At 40.1% G+C, this 21,011-nt stretch overlaps 1 protein-coding gene across 3 annotated transcripts in view; it reads left to right on the forward strand.

Moving 5' to 3' along the window:
- The first annotated feature begins 6,991 nt into the window (after nt 1–6,991).
- The window catches only part of LOC135467704 (lactadherin-like), a 42,176-nt gene continuing 28,156 nt past the window's right edge, over nt 6,992–21,011 (forward strand). For 2 of the 3 annotated variants that reach the window (XM_064745517.1, XM_064745519.1), the window contains exon 1: nt 6,992–7,429. The gene's annotated coding sequence lies outside the window, so the exon portion shown is untranslated. Of the gene's footprint in view, nt 7,430–13,090; nt 13,127–21,011 lie in introns of those variants that run through there. The other variant, XM_064745518.1, reaches the window with a different exon arrangement.

A 21,011-nucleotide genomic window follows, 5' to 3' on the forward strand; every position in this document is an offset into this window, starting at 1 on the left:
TATTACAACTAAGCAGGAGTTAAATTTTTTTACAAGCGCGCCCATTTCAATCGTTTATAAGCATTTTATGAATACTGTTGAAAAACACAATGGCCTTTGTGTTATTCACATAAAAGCGAATGAAGTTTACGCATTTGTAATAAATACATAGATGCATGTTAATAAAACCGTTCTAGAAAGCAGTCTTTTTTATGTCTTTGACGCGTTTAATTTGGTAGTTAAGTTAACTTAGCTTGCGATCAATTTGTGGCGAATGTTTCCTTGCAAAAAACCTCTATGTGCGGATTTGCTCTGGCCCCAGTCAGTAGACAGTACCTTGTCTTGTCTGTCTTCTAAACGTGTTAAAGAAGCTTGTCGGTCGGTTGACAGTAAACAGTCTGTGAAAACCCTGCAACGCTGCTGCTGTGTTGCAGCTTATGCGGATTAGCTAGCAATGTCTGATTCGTGTAGATAGTTTAAAAGCCGCATCCTAAGGGATTGCATCAATCAACACACATTCCAACTGCTTGTTGCGAAACTGAGCCTTCGTCGATGCCAGACAGACGTTATTTTTTATCCTGATCAAAAGGTATCTCTCTAGGGAAATTACCCGCGCCTTTGATACTTACATATACGTAATTTACCAAAATCGTTTCATCATGGCTAATGATCATATACAAGTACATTAATACATTGCCAGATGCAAACGCGTGAGCACTGGAACTGGCTGCTGAACAGTTAAACCGTCACTCAATGAATGCCGTGGCCACGACGACCTTAAACTATTCACCCAGCAGGTTTCCAAATGCCCGGAGATGGTAAATTAAGGTGGGGGTGAGGCCCTATCCCCCAAGCACCCAGTACCCTAACAGTAACCTGACCAATCCACAACCGCCGTGTTAATCCTTGTATCTCATTCCTCAAATATTTGGAGACTTCCCAGCAGGACAATTCCCCACGGACCTATGGGGAGAGCACTTTACACCTCTGGATTAGGCGGCTACTGATCCTGTGTGCCACCTTCAAAAGGCACGGCCAGCACCCTCATGGATGGGTTACTCTGTACTTAATTAGTTTCAGTAATGACGGCTGTCCTCACGTTTTGTCAGCAAATGTGTTCTGTCCACGTGTGTTGAGTACTTCGTCCTGACTATTTCTCATGCGCAAGCTGTACAGCTTGCCAATGGAGACTACCTTCAGTTTAGTTCTGAAAAACACGATGATAATTTTGGTCTCTGTAGGACGCTTTATAATCATTATTTACATTCTTATATTTTTACAGTTGTTATCAACATTTTATAGCTTTTATCATCATGTATATAGCCGTGTAAGTCATCTTCTACGGAACGTCTGTTCTTATTTCCCTCCTTAACAACCTTGCTCCAGTGTAAGAGTGTAAATGTGTTAAGCAATCCTAAAAACTGTCGACGATAAACCTTGGAGAGTCCCCGGCGAGATGTAACGTTATCTGAACGAACACCCCTCAAGACTAGTTACAGAATTCGCCGTGTGCAGTTCTGGAGTAAGTCGTCAAGGAAACACAGCCAAATTCTGTCTGACATCTCACCGGGGAATAAAGTCGCTGAGAGAATATGACACATAAAGCAGTTTATAAAATGCTGTTATAGGGCAGTTAACAGAAAAGCCGAAATGGATAATCAATTAAAATTAATTGGTAACAGTTGAGGGGTTTGCAACATGAATGAATTGGAGACAAACCAGAAATGGCTTTTTGCTGGTGTTGGCATTGTACCACGCAGCGAGAGGACAGTTCTTAAGAGAGGCTGATGTACTTGGTTTACCTTTCCCAAGCAGCTTTTCCCATGCAGATTCTATCTGCATGTATATTCCAGTAGGAAATATCGGGGCCGGGGAAAACTCTGAACTGAGAACTGAGACGGTCTGAGCTGATAATAATAAGAGCTGCCCGAATAACCGGTACGTCACATCACGACCCCAGATAGACCCTACTCTAACCCCCACTCAGGCAACGAGCTAACGAGAGCTGGGTACTTACACCATTATAATAAAACATCTGTGAAGAGATGCCAGTTTGTTTTGCCACTTCCCTTAAAAACTCACACCTCACTCCGGCCTTCGACAACACACAGACTCACGAGAGTCTTGTCAAACTAAATTATCTACCACTTCTGGTATTTGAAAAACTTTTAAAGAACAAAGAAAACGTTTAATAAAAATGTTGTGTTCTTTCACACCTGAACTGTGGAATCCATAAAATCCATAAAGATTATATATTTTCTTTACAGCCATTTTTCTGGGAACACGCAGTAAAAATTAAGAAATATTTAGAACATCTTACAGTGTTAATGTAAAAAACGCTTTTTTGTCATTGTTATGGTCTCTAAGACTAAGGGAAACGGATTTCAGAACTTTATGTTTTTTTTTGGTCTTCAAGATAACTCCATGTCGCCTGTATGGGTTTCAAAACTGTAGATTTGCAAACCACAAGTCTGCAAATCCATACTTCTGTATCATGACATACTGTTCACTGGGTGTACAGCTATAATTTACACTGGTCGTTGGAAGACAAATCATCTTCGTAGCTTTTACTGTTGAATCGAGTATATATTCCTTCTATTTTTGTCACATCTTCTGAACAAATTCCCGAAAGATTATATACACATATATATGTATGGAACTAAAATAATGTGTCAGTCACTAAGATGAAAATAAATATGGCGATTATATGTCTTAATTTCGCTCTCAGTTGTAAGCCTGCTGTTTAAACAAGGTAGTTTGGACTTCATTCTTTACTTTCTTATCATTCTCGTCGTGCTCAAGATTTTCTAATTCTGTTTGGACAACAGTCAGATTTGCTAACTGTCCCTCCTACATCCAAGTGGCGGTGTACACACGCCACGATATGCCGGATTCCACAGATGCAAATAAAGGAACATTTATTGGTGTAGATATTGTTAACATGAACAACGAACCACGTAGCACTATAGTTAACGGTTACAAAAGATTCGTCGGTTTGTTCTGTGGAGAGAAGAGTCCCAATGCATACTTGTTGAGCAAAGCAGCTCCCTTCGTGTTCATTCACGGCTCGTGTACTTGATCGCACTTGCAGACCGTCAAAGTTGTGTTGGGTTTTGTTTACCAAAGAAATACACACTTCCAGTAACCTAGGAAAAAGCACTACAGCTTGTTGTCGTGTTCTTGTCACGTGATCTTCGACGTGTGCCCTCAAAAAGCGGAGCTTTGGGTCATAAATGGCGGTCTCAAAGTGCGGTAATCCATCAGGAATTTGTAAACTCTCCAGTTTATATCTAACGTATGGTAAAATACATGCTGTTGCTGTGGCAGCCTAGAGCCGCCCTGCATTAGCCGCTGATGATTTATCTCGAGGCTGTAATGTCCCCAGCAGACATGGAATCGTTTCCCATATGCTAGCCAGGTGAAAATGGAATTAACCACGTGTCTAGTAACTGTAGCGGATAGAGTTCGCGCCGAAATGTTCCAGTTGGGGTAGTTCTCTGTATAACCACGACCACGGCTTGTAATGCTTTGGACGTTGAGCGCCTTATCGACGTGTGTGGTGACAGGGAATGAAGGAGGAGTTACCAAAATGCCCTGAAATCCTGTCGACGTTGATTCCTATATAACGTTACGAATGGACGGTTGGTCCCGATGCGTGTTTCCATACGGCGAACAGTTTACACCTGATAGAAGCTCAGCAATACCGCTATATACAATGACATACGCGTTGCTCATTCTTTCATAATGCATGATATGAGTGTAGTTAAAGGTATACAAACTGGAATCCACGTAGCGTTACGTAACAGTGTTATTGTTTGTTATTTCTAGTAGCTCCTTTTGCACTCTGTTGTGCTTGTAGTAACTGTATTACCATTCTGCGCATGTCGAAAGCATCAAAGGTACTGAAACATCCGACATTGTAATGACTGGCATGCGTGGATAAGACATCTGCAAAATCTGAGCCATCTTGTTTGTCAAACTGTATATATAACAGGTGTTCCATGTCGGACTCTTGTATTAAAATTCACTATTACCCGGCTTTACTTCGACCATGATATCCTGGGTTCGAATTCGGGTCCGGGCATGTTTTGAATACTAGTTATTACCAGTACCAACTTATGCATGTATTTCTCAGCTATAATGCATTGAAGACTTTAATATATTAATCTCTTCTGTTGTCAATCAGACTTTGATTACACACCTACAGAATACTGACTTTCTTGAATGATTTCTAGCTCCCTTCTTTATTTAGTATGTCGTCCTATATTTGTGTATTCATTACACTTTCTGGAGGCGGTGTTATTGGATGTTTTTTTTTTACAGCGACGATTATCTGCTTGTCATGCTCGATTGACATGTGACATAAAACGATTTACAAGTACATTCGTAAATTAATAAGCTGTAATCACAAGTTTAGAGCTATCCCACTAATGATGTTATTGAGATTATGTATATATATAAAAGCGTGCATGTTGGCGCCGAGTGTGACACGAGATCATCAGTGATGATGTATGATCTTTCAGTGTGAATGTGAACTGGCCTTGATGAGCTCTGGAAATGAAGGATTGATCAATGTATCAGGGTTATGTAACCTTTATACGTAATTCATAAACAAGTTTTCACGGAGGAGTGTATTGTTTTCTTTGAGGCTGATTTACACGGTAAACTTAAACCAGAGTTGCTTACTTCTTAACACATATCGGTATACGTATACGTGGGAAGGTCCCTCAGCAACCAGCGGATGGTCGTGGGTTATCCAAGGGCGCTGTCCGATTTCCTCCCACTGTGATGCTGGCCGCTGGCGTATAAGTGAAATATTCTTGAGTACAGTGTAAAACACCAACCAAATAAATAAAAAAACATGTCGTTATGGGCATGTGTAGCCCATATTTCTAAAATGATGCAAAAGTTTGAAACGGCTTTTCCCCTTGTTTATCTACATCAAAACGCTTGCGCCGAGGTTGAATTGGAAAGATAACATGTCACTTCAACCATAACGTGTTCAAATCACTCCACCTCTTCCACACGCCCTATATCTTTTAGCCACAGTCAACTACACTTCTGCTTACAACTTAATTTTGAGTTCGTAGCTATCTTTGGCAAATTGTCAACATCTTCCAAGACAAATACCCATGTGTTCACCTTACACTGATTCTGGTCTTACACCTTAGTCTTTGAAGTCATATACATGGATATCGAATGCGGTCTAAATCGGGCTATCTCTTCAGACAAAATCTGCTCCACTTGTTTTGACGGAGTTAAAAATGGATGCATAACAACTGTTTAAGGAATATCAAATTAGTATCACGCATGCGTTTCAGGATCCGACGTACCGTGTTCTGGCTAAACCAACAAGTTCATGTATTCATTTATTTCAGTGAGATAGTTCTAGTCATTCTCCGAGAATATGGTATTTACATGCATTTATGAGACAGTGGGTGAAGGAAGCAACGAGTCTCATTTGGTCGCCATGCAGTCTATTGGTCGTATGTTTGTGTATCAGCACACCCACGTGTACAACCAGACCATAGAGAACCCCTGACCTTTAGCCTGTATTGGACGATCTCATATCATACACAGTTTAATAAGGGATCTGTGTTAATATAATAGGTGTCAAAGTGCACTTGTTATGGCCTTATGCAGTAATGTATACGTGTGAATAGCCATGACGGGATGGAATAGCCACAGCTTTCAAGGTTACAGGATAGCGGGACAGGTGGTCCTTTATTGAAGGAGAATATGATATTTTGTGATTCATATTAGCCAGTGGAATCCGGGGTCCGACTGAATAATGAAATCAAAGGCACGTTTCATGTAATGTAGTCAACAGTTTAACGTATTATAATTTTTTTGAAAGTTTCATTGTAAATTTGTCTGTCAGACAAGTGTCAGTCAGTAAGTTAATGCCAGTCAATTTGGCAATAAATCTATGAAATATCAATTTCGATCTCATACAACACCATGCAGCCACATGACGGTGATTTTGTGTAATGCAGATTAATCATGGCTGATTATCCTTTACTAATCCTGTAAATTAATGGCTCTGTGGCTCAGCTGTGACAGGATTAATCAGGGTTAAGCCTAATACCATTGATCTCTGATCTGCTAGAAATAAGAGGTGAGAGTAGAGGTTTGTTTCCCTCACTGGGTAACAGCCGTGCCTTATTACACTCCACGGCCATGACACCCACCTGTGTGACCCTATAGCATATTTCTGACCACTTGATAAAGTGGTAAAAAACAAAAGACGCCATTAAAAAAAAACATTTTCAATTTTCCAACCTGAATCATCATCGTTTTAAGTACGAACTCGAAAAGAGAGGAAAAGAAATTTAAAAAATTAACTGTTAAACCATATCAGGGATAATATCTCGAAAAGTAAATTTAAAAGAAAACAAAACCAGTATCTATTTTATATCTGTTCATGAAGGTGGAATCTTCCTGACGTATGATGTTAGAGTCCACTTTTATTTATATGTCTTATTTTCAACGACGTTAAATTTGTGTCTGTTCTTTATTGGTGTACATATAACATGGTGTATCCTTCACAAACTCATGATACATGAAAAGTCATTATTTGACCAACTTAAATCCACGACCCTAGTAGATCGGACGTGGGCTAGGATAGATGCAACTGTTTTGTTGACACTTCATAAGTCGTCAGTTTAACTTTAGGATAGTGTAAAGAACGTCAACCTTCACTGCCTTCACCGATATCCATGACTCGCGACACAAATGTTCGATTGCACAGTGTAAAAGAAGTGTGTCTGTGGAGCAAAGTGCGTGGCTTCAGGGTACCTAATCCAAATTGTATTTCCACTGTCTGGCACAAAAATAATATTGGGTTTTCATATACGTGATCTATTTGATTAATCTGAACTCAGCCGGCAGGGGGCGCGCCGGTACGGCGGGCAAGTAGTTCAGCAGGCACGTTGTGTGTGATATAGCGGAAAGACGGACCAGCTCCCCATTCGTGTACATGCTGTCAACCGCAGCGCATGCTCATCACAGAAACCAGCGAGCGGAACTTCGCAGACCAGGTACTTTTCGGAGATCGCGCAACACAGCGGTGATATAACATAGGAAACTTTATGTTTTCTTTGGCTGAAAATTATTCAGTGTGAGTTTTTGCTGTGCTGATATATTTTTATGGAGAGATATTCCATATTAAGCATGATGGAGTTGACGAAGGTGTTATAATATTCAGTGGGTACTCAGGCAGAATTTGAGTGGAGCACAAGCTCAAATAGTCATATCGTCGTTAACGGCACTGAGAGCGGTGCTGGTGCGTGTACACTGGAAGTTTTACCTGTCAATACGGGACATTTCACGTCAGCCACGGCTGATATGTGAGACACAGCCCCTGCCTTGGGACTCTCATATCCCACTACCGGATTATCTACCGGATTATCTTGGGATAACATTTTCCACCAGATATTCAAACTGCAAGGTGAGTCATTGTGGGCTTTTGGCAAGCAGATGGAATTTATAACCAATGTATAATATACTAATGTAAGAAAGATCTTCATATGTTTTTAAAGTTTTTAACCACAGATTTTTATGCCAGATTTTTTCAATTAATTTTGTATATAAGACATAAGGCTAGATTAAAGATATATTGCAAACGAAATATGCAAATCAATGTTACCATAGTTATATTGCGACAAAACATTCAAATCAATGTTACACAACGTGTGTATATATATATTTTTTTATTTTAAATAATGCTAATGAATTCAAAATGAAGTTTGAAGCAGTGTTTTTACATTTTCCCAGTAATTTTAGAAATTTCCACTTGTCAGTAAACTTGCTAACCTCCTGTCAGTTGTTATGAAAATATAATAAATGTTTAGGATAACTGATGGCAAATACTTTGTCAACTTAACGTAAAGATTGTGTTAACAATTACCCGTTATCATAAACACTATAAATAATTCTATCACGTGAAAGGTTAGCATGTATAATATATTGTTCCTTAGTCATATTAACTCTGTTGATTTTGTACATACACATTGCCCGGTTTTTATTTATTTACTTGATATATACTTTTGAATTATTACTTTACTGCAAGTTTCACCGCACACTTCACCCCTGTTGTCTGACGTCTCGCGGGCAAACAAGTCTGTCTGACCATATATTCGAAGTCGTTTCGGTCTGATAAGTAAACTTGCCCTAAGTTTGTATCCGCCTGTACATACATCGCAGTTCAGCGTCGTACTTTGTCCTACACGAATATCAGAATGTTATCCCGCTCGTATCATATCGCATGTGTAATTGGTGGGTGCCGTCATTTAATCCCGTTGTTTTGACCTGAATGTGTACCGAATATTTTAGGTAGAAAGTAAAGGCCCTTCAGTTGTACTGAAAGTCACAGGTGCGAACAGGTATCTGGCTGAATATGGTCGATTTCAATCCAGGTGCGTCTGCCCGCTCGGGCCGATTGGAGGAGAGCCGCGGTCTTTTCTGATGTTAAACCTTCTAATACACCTTACCTACGGGCGGCTTTAACTGGGTGCTAAGATGTAGGGTTAAATGTTTCAGACAGAGATTGAATACGTGATTTCCTCACAGACGTGTTACGTGGACTTGTTTATGACAGGGTTAAGCTAACGCGAGACTATGTATAAACAAACCTTCTCGGCGATCTTCTTACGTGCCCCTTTAAGAAACGTCAGCAAGAGCCTTTCATTTAAGTAGGGCGCACTGAGGCAGACATTGTCCCCCGACCACACGAGCCACTCTGCGCAGTTGACTCCTTACATTAACGCTCTCAGCCGAGAAATTTGAGATTTCTGCATTTATCATTAAATATGTGTACATAATAATAATTTAAGCCGTGTAGCCGTGCCTTGCTTCAAATCTTTCTGGTTTAACGGCTCCAATAAACCATGCAGACCTGCATATATAAGATTCTGTTGGACCAGTGCTATTTCAATCATTTCTTTATGGTCCCAGCTCTGGTATTTATTAATGTTTGCAAACTTTTGGTGGCAAACGTACGTCTGTAAAGCGCTGGTGGAGAGCGAGTGGTACGGCGTCATACTGGTATATACGTCATTGTGTCTTACTGAATATCTCTAAGACATGCCTTTGTAGGTTACCATAGCGTTATTTTGTAAATCTTCGCTATTTTTTTTATTGAATAAGTCGTGCCGGAGAATCGCTGCCGGAGATCCCAGGTCTTTAGCACTGTTACATGATATACTATGGGTGTCACGCGGTCGCTGTGTCAAAGAATTGCGGACAGAAACCCAGAGAAAGACCCTCCCCACGTTCATATATCCAACAGTTTCAGTTCTTAGCCCCCTAATACCCTCAGTTCGTCTCCATTATGCAACTGAGCAGTTATGTACAGGGGACAGGTTATACCGCAAAGTCAGATCAGGTTGTCGCTGCCGTGCTGTGTCACACATTATTTCACTTCGCTGTATAGGCAGGTTTGTTATATAGGGCCTGCCCGAGTATCAAGTGCTCAGCTCAAGTGGTGTTTATAAATATATCAGGATATACGGGAAAATAACTGGGTAATAATGGCAAGTACAGGAAAAGGTTTGTCTGTCAAATTCTTTCCTCTATCAATAGCATCATGTCGTCACCGGGAAATGATTTTCAAGAATCTTGGAAGCTTTAGGGACTTCTTTTCATATATATATATTTAATTTGAATAATAAATGCCGATTCAATCCTGGGTGTTAATAATACTGGATAAAGATTTTTTTCATCTGGTTTTAGTGTAATAAGTTGACGCGCAATACCCTTCCCGTACACATAAACCTAGTTCTTTGATAACCTGTTGTTATTATATAGCCCGGTATTTTTCACGTAATTATGTTCGTTAACATTTTCTCATTTGTATGTATAAGATTTTCCAAGGATTTGAAAGTTGTCTCCTTATTTTGGAGTCTGTCATTTTTTCCCGTCGCCTTACATCTTTATTGGTCGATCAAGGTTGAATTGTAGCTTACATGAAAAAAAAAAACAAAAACAAAAGGTACGCAATTATTCTATTTGTTTGAAGGGTGTTTATCTCTGTGCTCAAGAATACTCTACTTATGTTACTTTTTTGAGCTGGAGAATGCCACCCACATGGACGAGTGTCTTAAACAAACCACTAACGTAAGTTCATGTAATCCCAATGCCAACAGAGGCCGCGCTGGTTTCGAGCGCTTCGCTTTGGAATTACTTGATGCTGGTGTAGGAATCTGAATGAGTGACGATTCCTGGGCCATTAGTAGGGTAGCTTTGCCCTTCCCGCACGTAATGAGAATGCATTTGTGATTTTGCTCCTCACTTCACTTGCATGTAAATTAAAACAGTAAAGTTAGGTTGCACACAAAGGCCTTGACGCGTCGATCAATGTATTGTGGATAATTCTCATCAAGGGATTGAGGTAACTAAAGAGACTCATATGAATTTCCACCTCATCTAACTGCTGACGAGGTTAGTATTTTGATTAAAATGTTGATTAATTAGGCAGTGTTTTCATTACTTGATCCAGGGCTCAATAAATAGACGCTTTGTATAGCATGTGATGGAGTTCTGTATGCAACGTCAGGAGTTAGACGCCGAGCCGTTTTCAGGCGGAACCGAGACCGCGCTCCTCGGCCTGCCACCTGCTCGACACCGGGTGAAGCTGAAACCTTAACCCTGTAAAAGAAACAAACAACAGAATTCTGATATAACAAACACGGACGATGAAGTGCCAAGTGCAAACCATTAATCTGAACATTCAGCTAAATGATCTTTTTGGTGCTGGGCTCAAAAGGTGAATGACATTCTGTGGGAGTAAAGCTGAACTGTAATCTGTGAGCAGGAAAACGACATCAATGTACCATACTGTATAACGATACAGTCCGGTTCAGTCATCAACGTTATAGAGGAGGTAATAGACACAGAAGACTGACAATGGTTGATGTGAAAAGAAATGCAAAGTATAGAATGAAATAAAGACACCCATACAGTAACTGTAAGTTTTTTGTAAATCTGAATTTAAATAAATACATTATAGCGCAATATTCTAACATTAAAATGTTGCCGAATCATGAATATTATTTGTAATGGAGATTTGATAAGTATTGGCGTATACTTAGCAACAATATGCTTGTAATGTATAGAAGAGATGATTTGATTGGTTTAGGTACGCCACTGGATCTTTCATATATTGTCGTATTTGGGGGCCTGGATCATGCCAAGCTTAATTCTATCTTGGAAAAGTTCAATATTCCTTGGAAACTGGGACAGCTGCAAAGCAGACGACATGCTCTGATTCCTGGGGCTATAAAGAGAAAAGAAAGTATTTTGTTTAAAAATCGGTCCTATATCCAAGAGTGTATACCATAAATATGACTACATGGAAGACTTGCTGAAATGGAGAGACTTGAAATAGGAGTTTTGCAGGCATTTATCGGAATAATAGTTTTCGATTTGTATCTACGAAGCATCAGAAAATTATGATATAAAGTATTGTGTTGTAGCTTTAAATGCAGGATTCGGAATTACACCGAATAAAGATAATTGGCACGGCTGTAGGCCTATTATGTAAGGACGATTCTTCAGATAAGTTTACGGGTATTCAGGCTTTCATAGTAGACACAGTATAGCATCATAAATAACTCACGAAGGAATACAAACTGAAGGACAAAGTGACGGAGTGGAGTCGGGGCGCGTGTGTAGAATAAACCTTGGTTGAGCTGAGATATCGGAGAATCTGAGGCGAGATGATAGAGGTCGTAAACAAAGTAGTACATAAGGTTAGAGGTAGCGTGTGTGGCTGATAGCGGCTGTCAACGCGGGCTTTAACTCTGACAGAAACAGTCCCATTACATCAGGGAGTACATTGAACACCAGGCCAATACCCTCCACCCTCCCTGATAATAATGTGTGACACAGAGGTGCAAACCTTTAGGGCACTGGGGATGGAGCACCAGTTCGATGTATACAAGACCTGACTTCAGTCTGTCGAAGGGTTATGTCGAATGTTATAAATCCGCGGGATTGTCGAATGCATGATCGTGTACAGAAATGCCAAGCCGTAGTTTTTGCTGAGGTGCCGGCTGTCCAGGAAGAGTCCTTATGTCGAAGAAGATTTTTGTCAGCTAGAAGAAGGGATAATTTACTGAGGTGCAGATTATATATTGAAGAAAGGGTAATTTGCTGAGGTGTAGCCTGTTAAAAGAGGTGTCATTTGCTGATGTGCAGGCTGGTAAAGAAAGGGTCATCTGCTGATGTGCAGGCTGTTAAAGAAAAGATCATCTGCTGATGTGTAGGCTGTTGAAGAAAGGATCATCTGCTGATGTGCAGGCTGATAAAGAAAGGGTCATCTGCTGATGTGCAGGCTGTTATAGAAAAGATCATCTGCTGATGTGCAGGCTGTTGAAGAAAGGATCATCTGCTCATGTGCAGACTGGTAAAGAAAGGGTCATCTGCTGATGTGCAGGCTGTTGAAGAAAGGATCATCTGCTCATGTGCAGGCTGTTAAAGAAAGGGTCATCTGCTGATGTGCAGGCTGGTTAAGAAAGGATCATCTGCTGATGTGCAGGCTGTTAAAGAAAGGGTCATCTGCTGATGTGCAGGCTGTTGAAGAAAGGATCATCTGTTGATGTGCAGGCTGTTAAAGAAAGGATCATCTGCTGATGTGCAGGCTGTTAAAGAAAGGATCATCTGCTCATGTGCATTCTGTTAAAGAAAAGATCATCTGTTGATGTGCAGGCTGTTAAAGAAAGGGTCATCTGCTGATGTGCAGGCTGTTGAAGAAAGGATCATCTGTTGATGTGCAGGCTGTTAAAGAAAGGATCATCTGCTGATGTGCAGGCTGTTAAAGAAAGGATCATCTGCTGCTGTGCAGACTGTTAAAGAAAAGGTCATCTGCTGATGTGCAGTCTGTTGAAGACAAGTCTGTCAGAGAAGAAACCATTTCAGATTAACTTCTGGGACATTGGCTTCTTAAATGTATAGAAGACTGGATTGAGATTGACGGAGGAGTGTTCGTTTTGATATATCTTTCTGAACTACACAGAATTCACCTAGGAATTGTTTGTAGCCTACTTCGATGAATGTTATGGGATTATATTTTTAGCGGGAATATTCTTGGTTTTGAAATTCAAGCTGAGTTAGCCTTTCTTCCAGCCCAGACTTTAACTTTCTCAGTGTAAGTTTATTTACAACAGTCGTACCTAGTACTCTTCATCCACTTGTGTATTTATACTGGCCTGTGTATTTGTATTGGTCACTTTTGTGTTTGCTTTTGTCACTTTATCACACACCAGTAATTACATCGGCTGCTGTCTCTCATATTTGTATATATATCGGCCAGCCTGGCCTACATTTTCTCTGCCTTGTCCACTTCGCTTGTCCCAGCACAATCAGGGGCCTAGCAGTCATTATATGACACTTAGCAGCCTCAATTCTCTCTCACATGACAGGTCCACTCTCTTTTTGTCCTCATGCTCATTTCTCAAGTCCACGTAAGTTTCCAGGGACAGGTTTATTGCTGGGTGTTAGCTGTGACCAGTCCGAGGGGCAGTAGATTTCTCACCTACTCTCATTGTTTGCAGTTCCTAGCCTTGTCCTCGCTGGCTACCTTACACTCTCTTTACCTTGGGGTCATCTGGGGACACTCTGTGTCCAGGTATGTATATCTATCCCTATATATTACGCCCAGTGTCCATGTGCATTTTCTTCCCACACATAAATTGTCCCAAACGCAGTGTCAGCTGATAAAGCCACGAACATACAATCATTTTCTCTCCTGTTTCGCAAAACAGGTCACATCTACATCTATGAGGTTTTATGGACATATTATTATGTGTGGCAAACATTTCTTCTGCTGATGAAAGCTAGAATTCATAACGCCAAAGTTTTTACTGTTAGAGGTAATATCTTTAGTTTTTGTACACATATTGTGTTCGTATGTGCTTAAATATTTGCATTTGTGAATTACATGTAGTTAAGAAATGGGTTTTTTTTCCCAGTAAATCTTTGTATATTTTCGTTGTGTGGAAAGTTTTATGTTAACATTTAGCTCTGGTGGAAACTCTTTCATTCTGTGTTTTGTAGCTGTCCCTGCATTTGCTACTACTGGCTTCTACTTGCCGCTTTTTACTACAGAGGAAAATCATAAGCTCTGCATATACAGAGTGAAATGCACCGTGAAGCTGTGAACTGGGGATAATTTGACTCAAACTGGAGGTTGCAAATTTTGATCTGAAGGAAGATCGTAAAATAACAGAATAATGTGACCTGGTCATTCGTGTGTTTCTTATTTGTTTGTTTATTTATTTGCTGAGTGTAGCTCAGTAAAAGCTGGACCATGTCCATCGAAGCGGACCAGGTCTTGTAACTGGCTGAACATTCGCGCCAGGTGTATATACAACCACGGTTGGTCATTATAAAGACTGTAATGAAACGCCACTCACAGCTGGCCTGAAGGCAAAATGCCCAGCTTTGATCGTGTGTATATATGAAATGATTGTTTATGCTCTAGATGGTAGGTCATTGGTATTTCAAACTATAACAGCATGGCTATAAGGAAAACAAACAACTCTGTCATACTAGGTCTGGACACTGGTGTATCCCATGCACTGTATTGGTTGAACGTTATATCGTTTTGACAAACACAAAGCGGTAAAGAAACAACAATTGGCAAGTAATTGATATTTTTAGGCAGTGTGTTTAAGTTCATGGAGAAGTTATTTTTAAAAGTTACACCCATATGGCACAGAAGAGATACGGAACCATTGTTTTATATTATCAACTTGTTTAATTTACGACGAATGTTTCTTGTACGAGGGAACCACTAGTTTTGTGCATGTGTGTGGTAGACTTAACGTTGTTTATCTAGGGCCAATGTAGAGAAACAAGTAAATGACAGACCAATTTCTTGTCCCCAAAAATTTTTCCTATTTCTGCCGCTCCTCATACTGATCCTGCTTTTCTATCGGCTGCGCCTTCTTCGGAAAATCCAAGCCTGTCAGACGACTGATTGATGACATTTTCCTGTGTCAACTGGCTCTGACTTGGTTCATGAAAAATTTCGTTTACATTTTTTTTTGTAGTTTAGTCTAAAACAGGTTTTGATAAGTTATTCGTGGCGTTTGGGTTATTATTACAGTTTCAGCTTTAGAAGAGGTGTATGACAAGTATAGTTTATGGTTATATTACTCGGTTACTGTGTATTATGACATCTATTTCCGAGATGGCATTAGGGGGGTATAAAATCTGTTTGCCAGATCGTATTCTTGACAACACAAACTCATGGTGTCCAAAGGTGTTCTTGTGTTTTTAATGGACGGATTTTGTTTGACGTGGTTGCACTCATAGCATATATAGCTGGGTATTTTGTTTGAACGTGTGTAGTATGCCCATATATTCTGCTAAGGGTGCGCTTTGCTGTAAGATCACAGGAGAATTTGTTCGCAGGAATAATTGTTTTGTTGTTATCCACCGCGGTGACTACGGTATTCTGTGTGGGAACACTATTACCGAGTATATATACATTCCAAAAGCATGCCGGAACTTTATGAGTGATAAACATTTAGCCCTCTATTTCTTTGCTCTTTATTTCTGTGTATGTGTGTTATCAATTATACATTAATCTACACACAAAGACATATACAACCTCGACTTTTGTTGCCTTTTGACTAAATTAAACTATGTTAGTATTTACAATTTGTACATTCAGTTGCTTAAGTAATGTTAACATTTTGCTCTGGTTGTGTATTATATTAAAAAAATGCCTGGGAATTTAATTTAGAGAATGAGACACAAGACTATGCTACTAAAGAATGCACCAAAAATAACTCCCCAGTTAGACATATATTCTGCGTGACCTTGACCCAAACTCAAGGTCGTTTGTAATACAGTAAGGGTTATACATGAGAAATATCAGTGCATGTGCAGGTTTGCTGCGGTTATCACCTATAGTTTAACTATTACATACATGAACTAGGAGTAACATAAATCACATATCTACATCCTGCATGGGTTTAACCAAAAAGCCAGTGAAAATGCTCTAGTAGATCTTCTTTGTCACCCAAAAATATAATTTACTGAGGTAATTCAATATAGATCAAAGCGTACTACTTAATCCTGTATACCACTCGTAAACCACTGTGGACTGCAGTGAAATCTAAAATCATAGCACTCCAACTGGATTAAATGCAGTATTAGTTTATTCCAACGCTTTACTTCCGTGTCATTTGAAGGGAAATACAATATCAAAATAAGATTCAGCTGTTTACAGATACGATAACTGTTTTCAGGAAAGTATCAGATGAATTGCTCAAGAACATGCTTATCTGCGGCAATTCAGTTACAGTAGTATCGCCGCCACTGCGTTTACTTACATGAGCTTTATGGTTCATAATCGGTCCATGCATATGTGTCTTGAACTGAATAGTTTTGCGCGGCCAGTTAAATACAACTTATTTGTTCAAATGAAGATTTTTCATTGCCATTGGCGTCTAAGTTTTCAGCATCACTGAGAGTTTTAAAATGTCAATTGCGGATCTTAGAAAAGATCAAATGCTGAAGTTGTTCATTAACGACTTAATGTCCACTTCTTTTTCGTTCTGAATTAAGTGTTATTCTAATCTTAAATGAATCCACCTATGGATGCATGTGATAAACATTTCTGATTGTTGTATTTCTCGTCTGGCATACCTTTATGTTCACTTTATTGTTTGACTTATAACCTGTTTTTCACAGTGATAACACTGAGGTGTAGCTTGAGAGAGAAATGTCCAACAAATAAGTCAATGACGACGAATAAATCTTAATCTGTTTGCTTGCTTTATTGGAAATGGCGACTGGTGTAGTGTAAGAGACATATGCCAGCTTCGAGTCAGCAGTAAAAACTTGAACAAATAAACACTGAGCGAAGTCTTCAGAGCGAACACTTGTGCAAGATAAACAGAATGCGGCTCGTAACAACATCGCTAAAACTTTCCACTTAGAGGAGGAAAAAATGCCAAGTGTGCAAACGCTAGATGACATGACAAATTCAGGCGTTATTGGCTGAGTGCCGTTACGACATCTGCAGTCGTTTTTTATGAATTAATATTAGTGCCAGATGCAGGCAAGTGTCTCGGCCGACTGCAAAGCTCTTTCGCAGAGTCACACGTATTCTTGCTGATGGCGAAAAGGAGCACGATTATAGAATCGCACAAATTCGTGTCTTGTAGGCTTTCTGTATTGCATATGACTATTTCTCTCAAGATTTCTGAAGTAGATAGTAAAGACTGTTAGGGTCAGAGGACCCGCACAGATTCTTCGTTTGTAGGTTTCCGTGTTGCATACATCTGTATTTCTGCCAAGATTCGTTATGTGTGATTTTAGGGGTCATATCTTTATTGCTGTTAGGCCTTTTCAGGCAGTCCGTTAGAATCACTGCCGCTGCCACTGCCCTCTGCTTTTTTGGTATCACCAAACGAATCGGAATTCCAAACCTAGCGTGTCAAACGTGAATCAACGCTTTAAACATGTTTACACTAAAAAAAAGCCGTCGAGTGTTGGCCTGTCCACCTGTCGTGTTGAACTGATCGCCTTTGACATGTTTGAAAAAATTCTTAGGTTCGCATCGTCTTCATGATGAGAGAGCGTTGGAGAAGTTCCTTTTGGCCTGGTAGTCTTGTGATGGTTTTCTTGTGATGTATAGTACACAGGTGTAGATGCCAGGTGAGGGTTTTGCTGTTAGATTTGAAGGGGTGAAAAGGAGAGTGGGGGAGGGGGCAGACATCTGTGACCCGTCCCCGGCTTCCGTTACAGAACCAGGCACAATCCGTCTTCCAATTAACTCTCGGACTGACTTTCTGATTTTTGAACTAGAAGTGAAGTAATCTCGGCAGATGTTCCTTTCATGTTTGTCTTAGGATTCCTCGTTTTGTTCGGGATTTTTAAAATATTTGCCCGTTGGTGTCTATTATCAGCAGAGCACACACGTATCAGAGCTCAGATCTACCAGTTAAAAACCTTGAATTGGAGAGTAATGTTTATTTAGTTTAAAGTAAGTAAGGATGTCTTGGGATGAATACATGGTACTCATATTGGAGAGCGGTGCGGATCTACACAAGTTTACCTAAGTATGTTTTATTCTTAGATTCCCCACTGCACTCACGCGCCCCTGCATGTATAAGCCATATGCTAGCACTCTGTGTTCATCCGTGAAGTCTGAAGAACTGAAAGATCAGTGGATCCCCGTATGTTTAATTTTTGTTTGTGCCTTCATCTTCATTATTATATTATGAAGATATTTCCTGCACACTTAAAAGTCGCGTGTATATGTACATCTGTCATTCCATGTTTTTTTTTAAAGCGCTAGGTTTGTTTTTTCAGTGTCATACTACATACGATGAGTTTAGCTGAGTGACGGAATACGAAGAAGGTTACATCATAGGAGATTTTAGAGTCCAGATTAAAAGTAATCAAAGTCACTTATAACTAAAGTTCGGGAAAAACCTGCTCGGTAGTTAATGAATCAGTCTCGGAAAGGAGCGGAGCATGGTTTAGTGAATTTTGGGAAGAATAACCATTTTATGTAAACTCGGAGCAGAAGGCAATACAATTGAAATTAAAATTTAGTTTGCCGACAGAAGAAGTATTTAAACTGTTGTCAAACGCCTTCACTTTAAAACCCATGAATAGTGCAATGACTTTTTTGGCAACTGTGAGAACTTGGAAGAGAATTCAGGGTGTCTGGGGATTTCTCTCACAATTAAAGCACGACTGAGTTACATGTATTTACGTGATGAACAACGTAGATTGTTACTATGTGTCTAGATGTCGATTATCGGTATCTAGAAAACTATATTGTCTAAAGTCTTTCCTCTGTCACTTCATGCCACTCGACTTGTTAATTGCCAGTAGTCATGTATTTATATCTTACGTTTTGAGTCGGAGAGTTGTGCCAGTATTTGTTGAAAACTTTTCAGCGCGAAACATTAACTGTTGAAAAGTGGTCGACGAGTGTCCAAAATAAAAAAAATTAAAAACGGGAAGTTTTTTTTTCCATGGCATGGTTTGGGATTAAATAGGTAAAGTTTCTTCTGTTCATTTAAAGTTGTTCAGATTGTATATAGTTGCGCAGGTAATTGCGCACTAAATGATTGTAGCGACGGGTGTGTGAAGATCTCTGAAGACAGTTGGAATGGTAGAGTGTTCATCCACATGGGTATAACGTTGAACGTTTCCATTATAGACTGGACTTAAAGTCTTATGAGGGTTGGTTCGTGTCCTTGTCCAGGTAGTCTCGTATAACCTCGTCTGTCTCTCCGCTGGACGCCTGATAAAGCGAGACAGTACGAGGTTTTGTGTGAAACTACATCGAAGGATGTTTGACTTTCAGTGACGTCTATACCAATCTCGATCGCATAAAGTGCACCACAACTGAGCAAATGCTTGAATACAGTGTCATCATTGGGTTCATATCAAAAGCAGTGTGTTCCGACACATCGGCGGAAACAGATGTGGTATTGGATTAAATACACGTGTTCGCATTAGTACTTGTAACATAAAGAGCAATGTTCGTGGAAGAAAATGTTAATATTCACCCAACCAATACTGAACGCTGTAGAATGACGAGTCAAAAAATGTCAAGTATGGTCTTAAAAGCACTCTTTACAGACCGTCTTACATGACATATATGTACACTTAAATACAAGGGCCAGTTTTATGTAGTATATGTTCGATATATAATGTCGTTTTGGGTCGCTCTAGTGTAGTTGTTCGTTGGATTGAATTCCGACCTCAGCGAGCACATGAAAACAACTGGGTGTGGTCGGTTGTCGGTGAATACGACAAGAATTCTTGTCGGGTTTCTTTGAAATCTGTCCTGGCATCATAGAGAGAATATAAATATGTTATTTCTTTATAGTACTGTGTGTAGGTGGGTAGACAGATGGTCGTGGAGAGGCCGTTATGTAGTCTTGTGCTTGTCTTGTTTACCCTGATGTGATGCAGTCCCGTCTAATGGTTTGAACAACGTCCCCTCATGGCGACAGGAATGCAGTTGATCATCCGGCCGAGTAACGACCGGGTAGGGAGTGCTGAAGTTTTTGATTAATCGTTTGTCTTCTCTTGCTTCTCGCTTTTGATGTACCGTTAAGTTAAACTGTCCTTCCTTCTATACGGCAACTGGTCGAAGTGTGTTGTGTTCAGTCCATTGAACATTTACCTGTATAGATTCACGATAACGATAACGACAATCGCCTGTTGTCAAATTATGGATATACATTATGGGATCGAATTCTGAATGTAGAAGATTTTGCTTTGGCAGTGCTTAAGTTGGAAACCCGAAAAAGAAGCCGAATGCGATAGATTTGTTATAACACGTGAAACACAACCTTAAGACAGTTCTGCTTTTCGTAGTGTCAAAACGAGTCCAGATAAGAGATATTGCATCTGTCCGCGTACATATCCACTAGAGCATTGGATCCAGATGCCTGTCAGACTTGCATACTGGCTTACTTTCCTGGGCAGACGTAAAACACTTAACACACGTCATACTTTCCCCGTCCCTACTTTACTCCAGTGCTTTAATCTGGCATTTTATTTCTAATATACAGAGTGTTCTTTCAAAAATATCGCATTCCACTCGTCACCTTTATATTAAAAAGGCAAGTGGCTCCTTCCCTAACTTCTGTTGCCGTGTGTCTGTGTCGTCAGTGGTCCTGGGTTAATGGCCTCTAATTGTGTTGTACATACGATATCATGACTGGCCTGTTCAGGGGGTGGCGGAAGGGTAAGGGTGGATATAAGTGTGTGAGCTTCAGGGTACTTAACCCGAACTGTGGGACTTTTACAGTTGGAAGTGGAAATCGCATTGTTCAGATTCCATTGATTTTGCCTGTGCCGCAGTCTGCCGGTGCCAGACCGAGGTCCGAAGTTTCTCCGACACACCTTCTAAACTGGTGGTGGTGTTTCTAGCGAGTAGAGGACGTAGGGAGACTACAGTCCTTTCTGACATGCACTTACAGATAACCGTTGCTGGGCGTTATGCTGGCAAAATATCTGGCTCTGTTTAATACTCAAGACCGAGT

This window comes from Liolophura sinensis, chromosome 6, assembly GCF_032854445.1.
Source record: "Liolophura sinensis isolate JHLJ2023 chromosome 6, CUHK_Ljap_v2, whole genome shotgun sequence".
Lineage (NCBI taxonomy): Eukaryota > Metazoa > Mollusca > Polyplacophora > Chitonida > Chitonidae > Liolophura > Liolophura sinensis.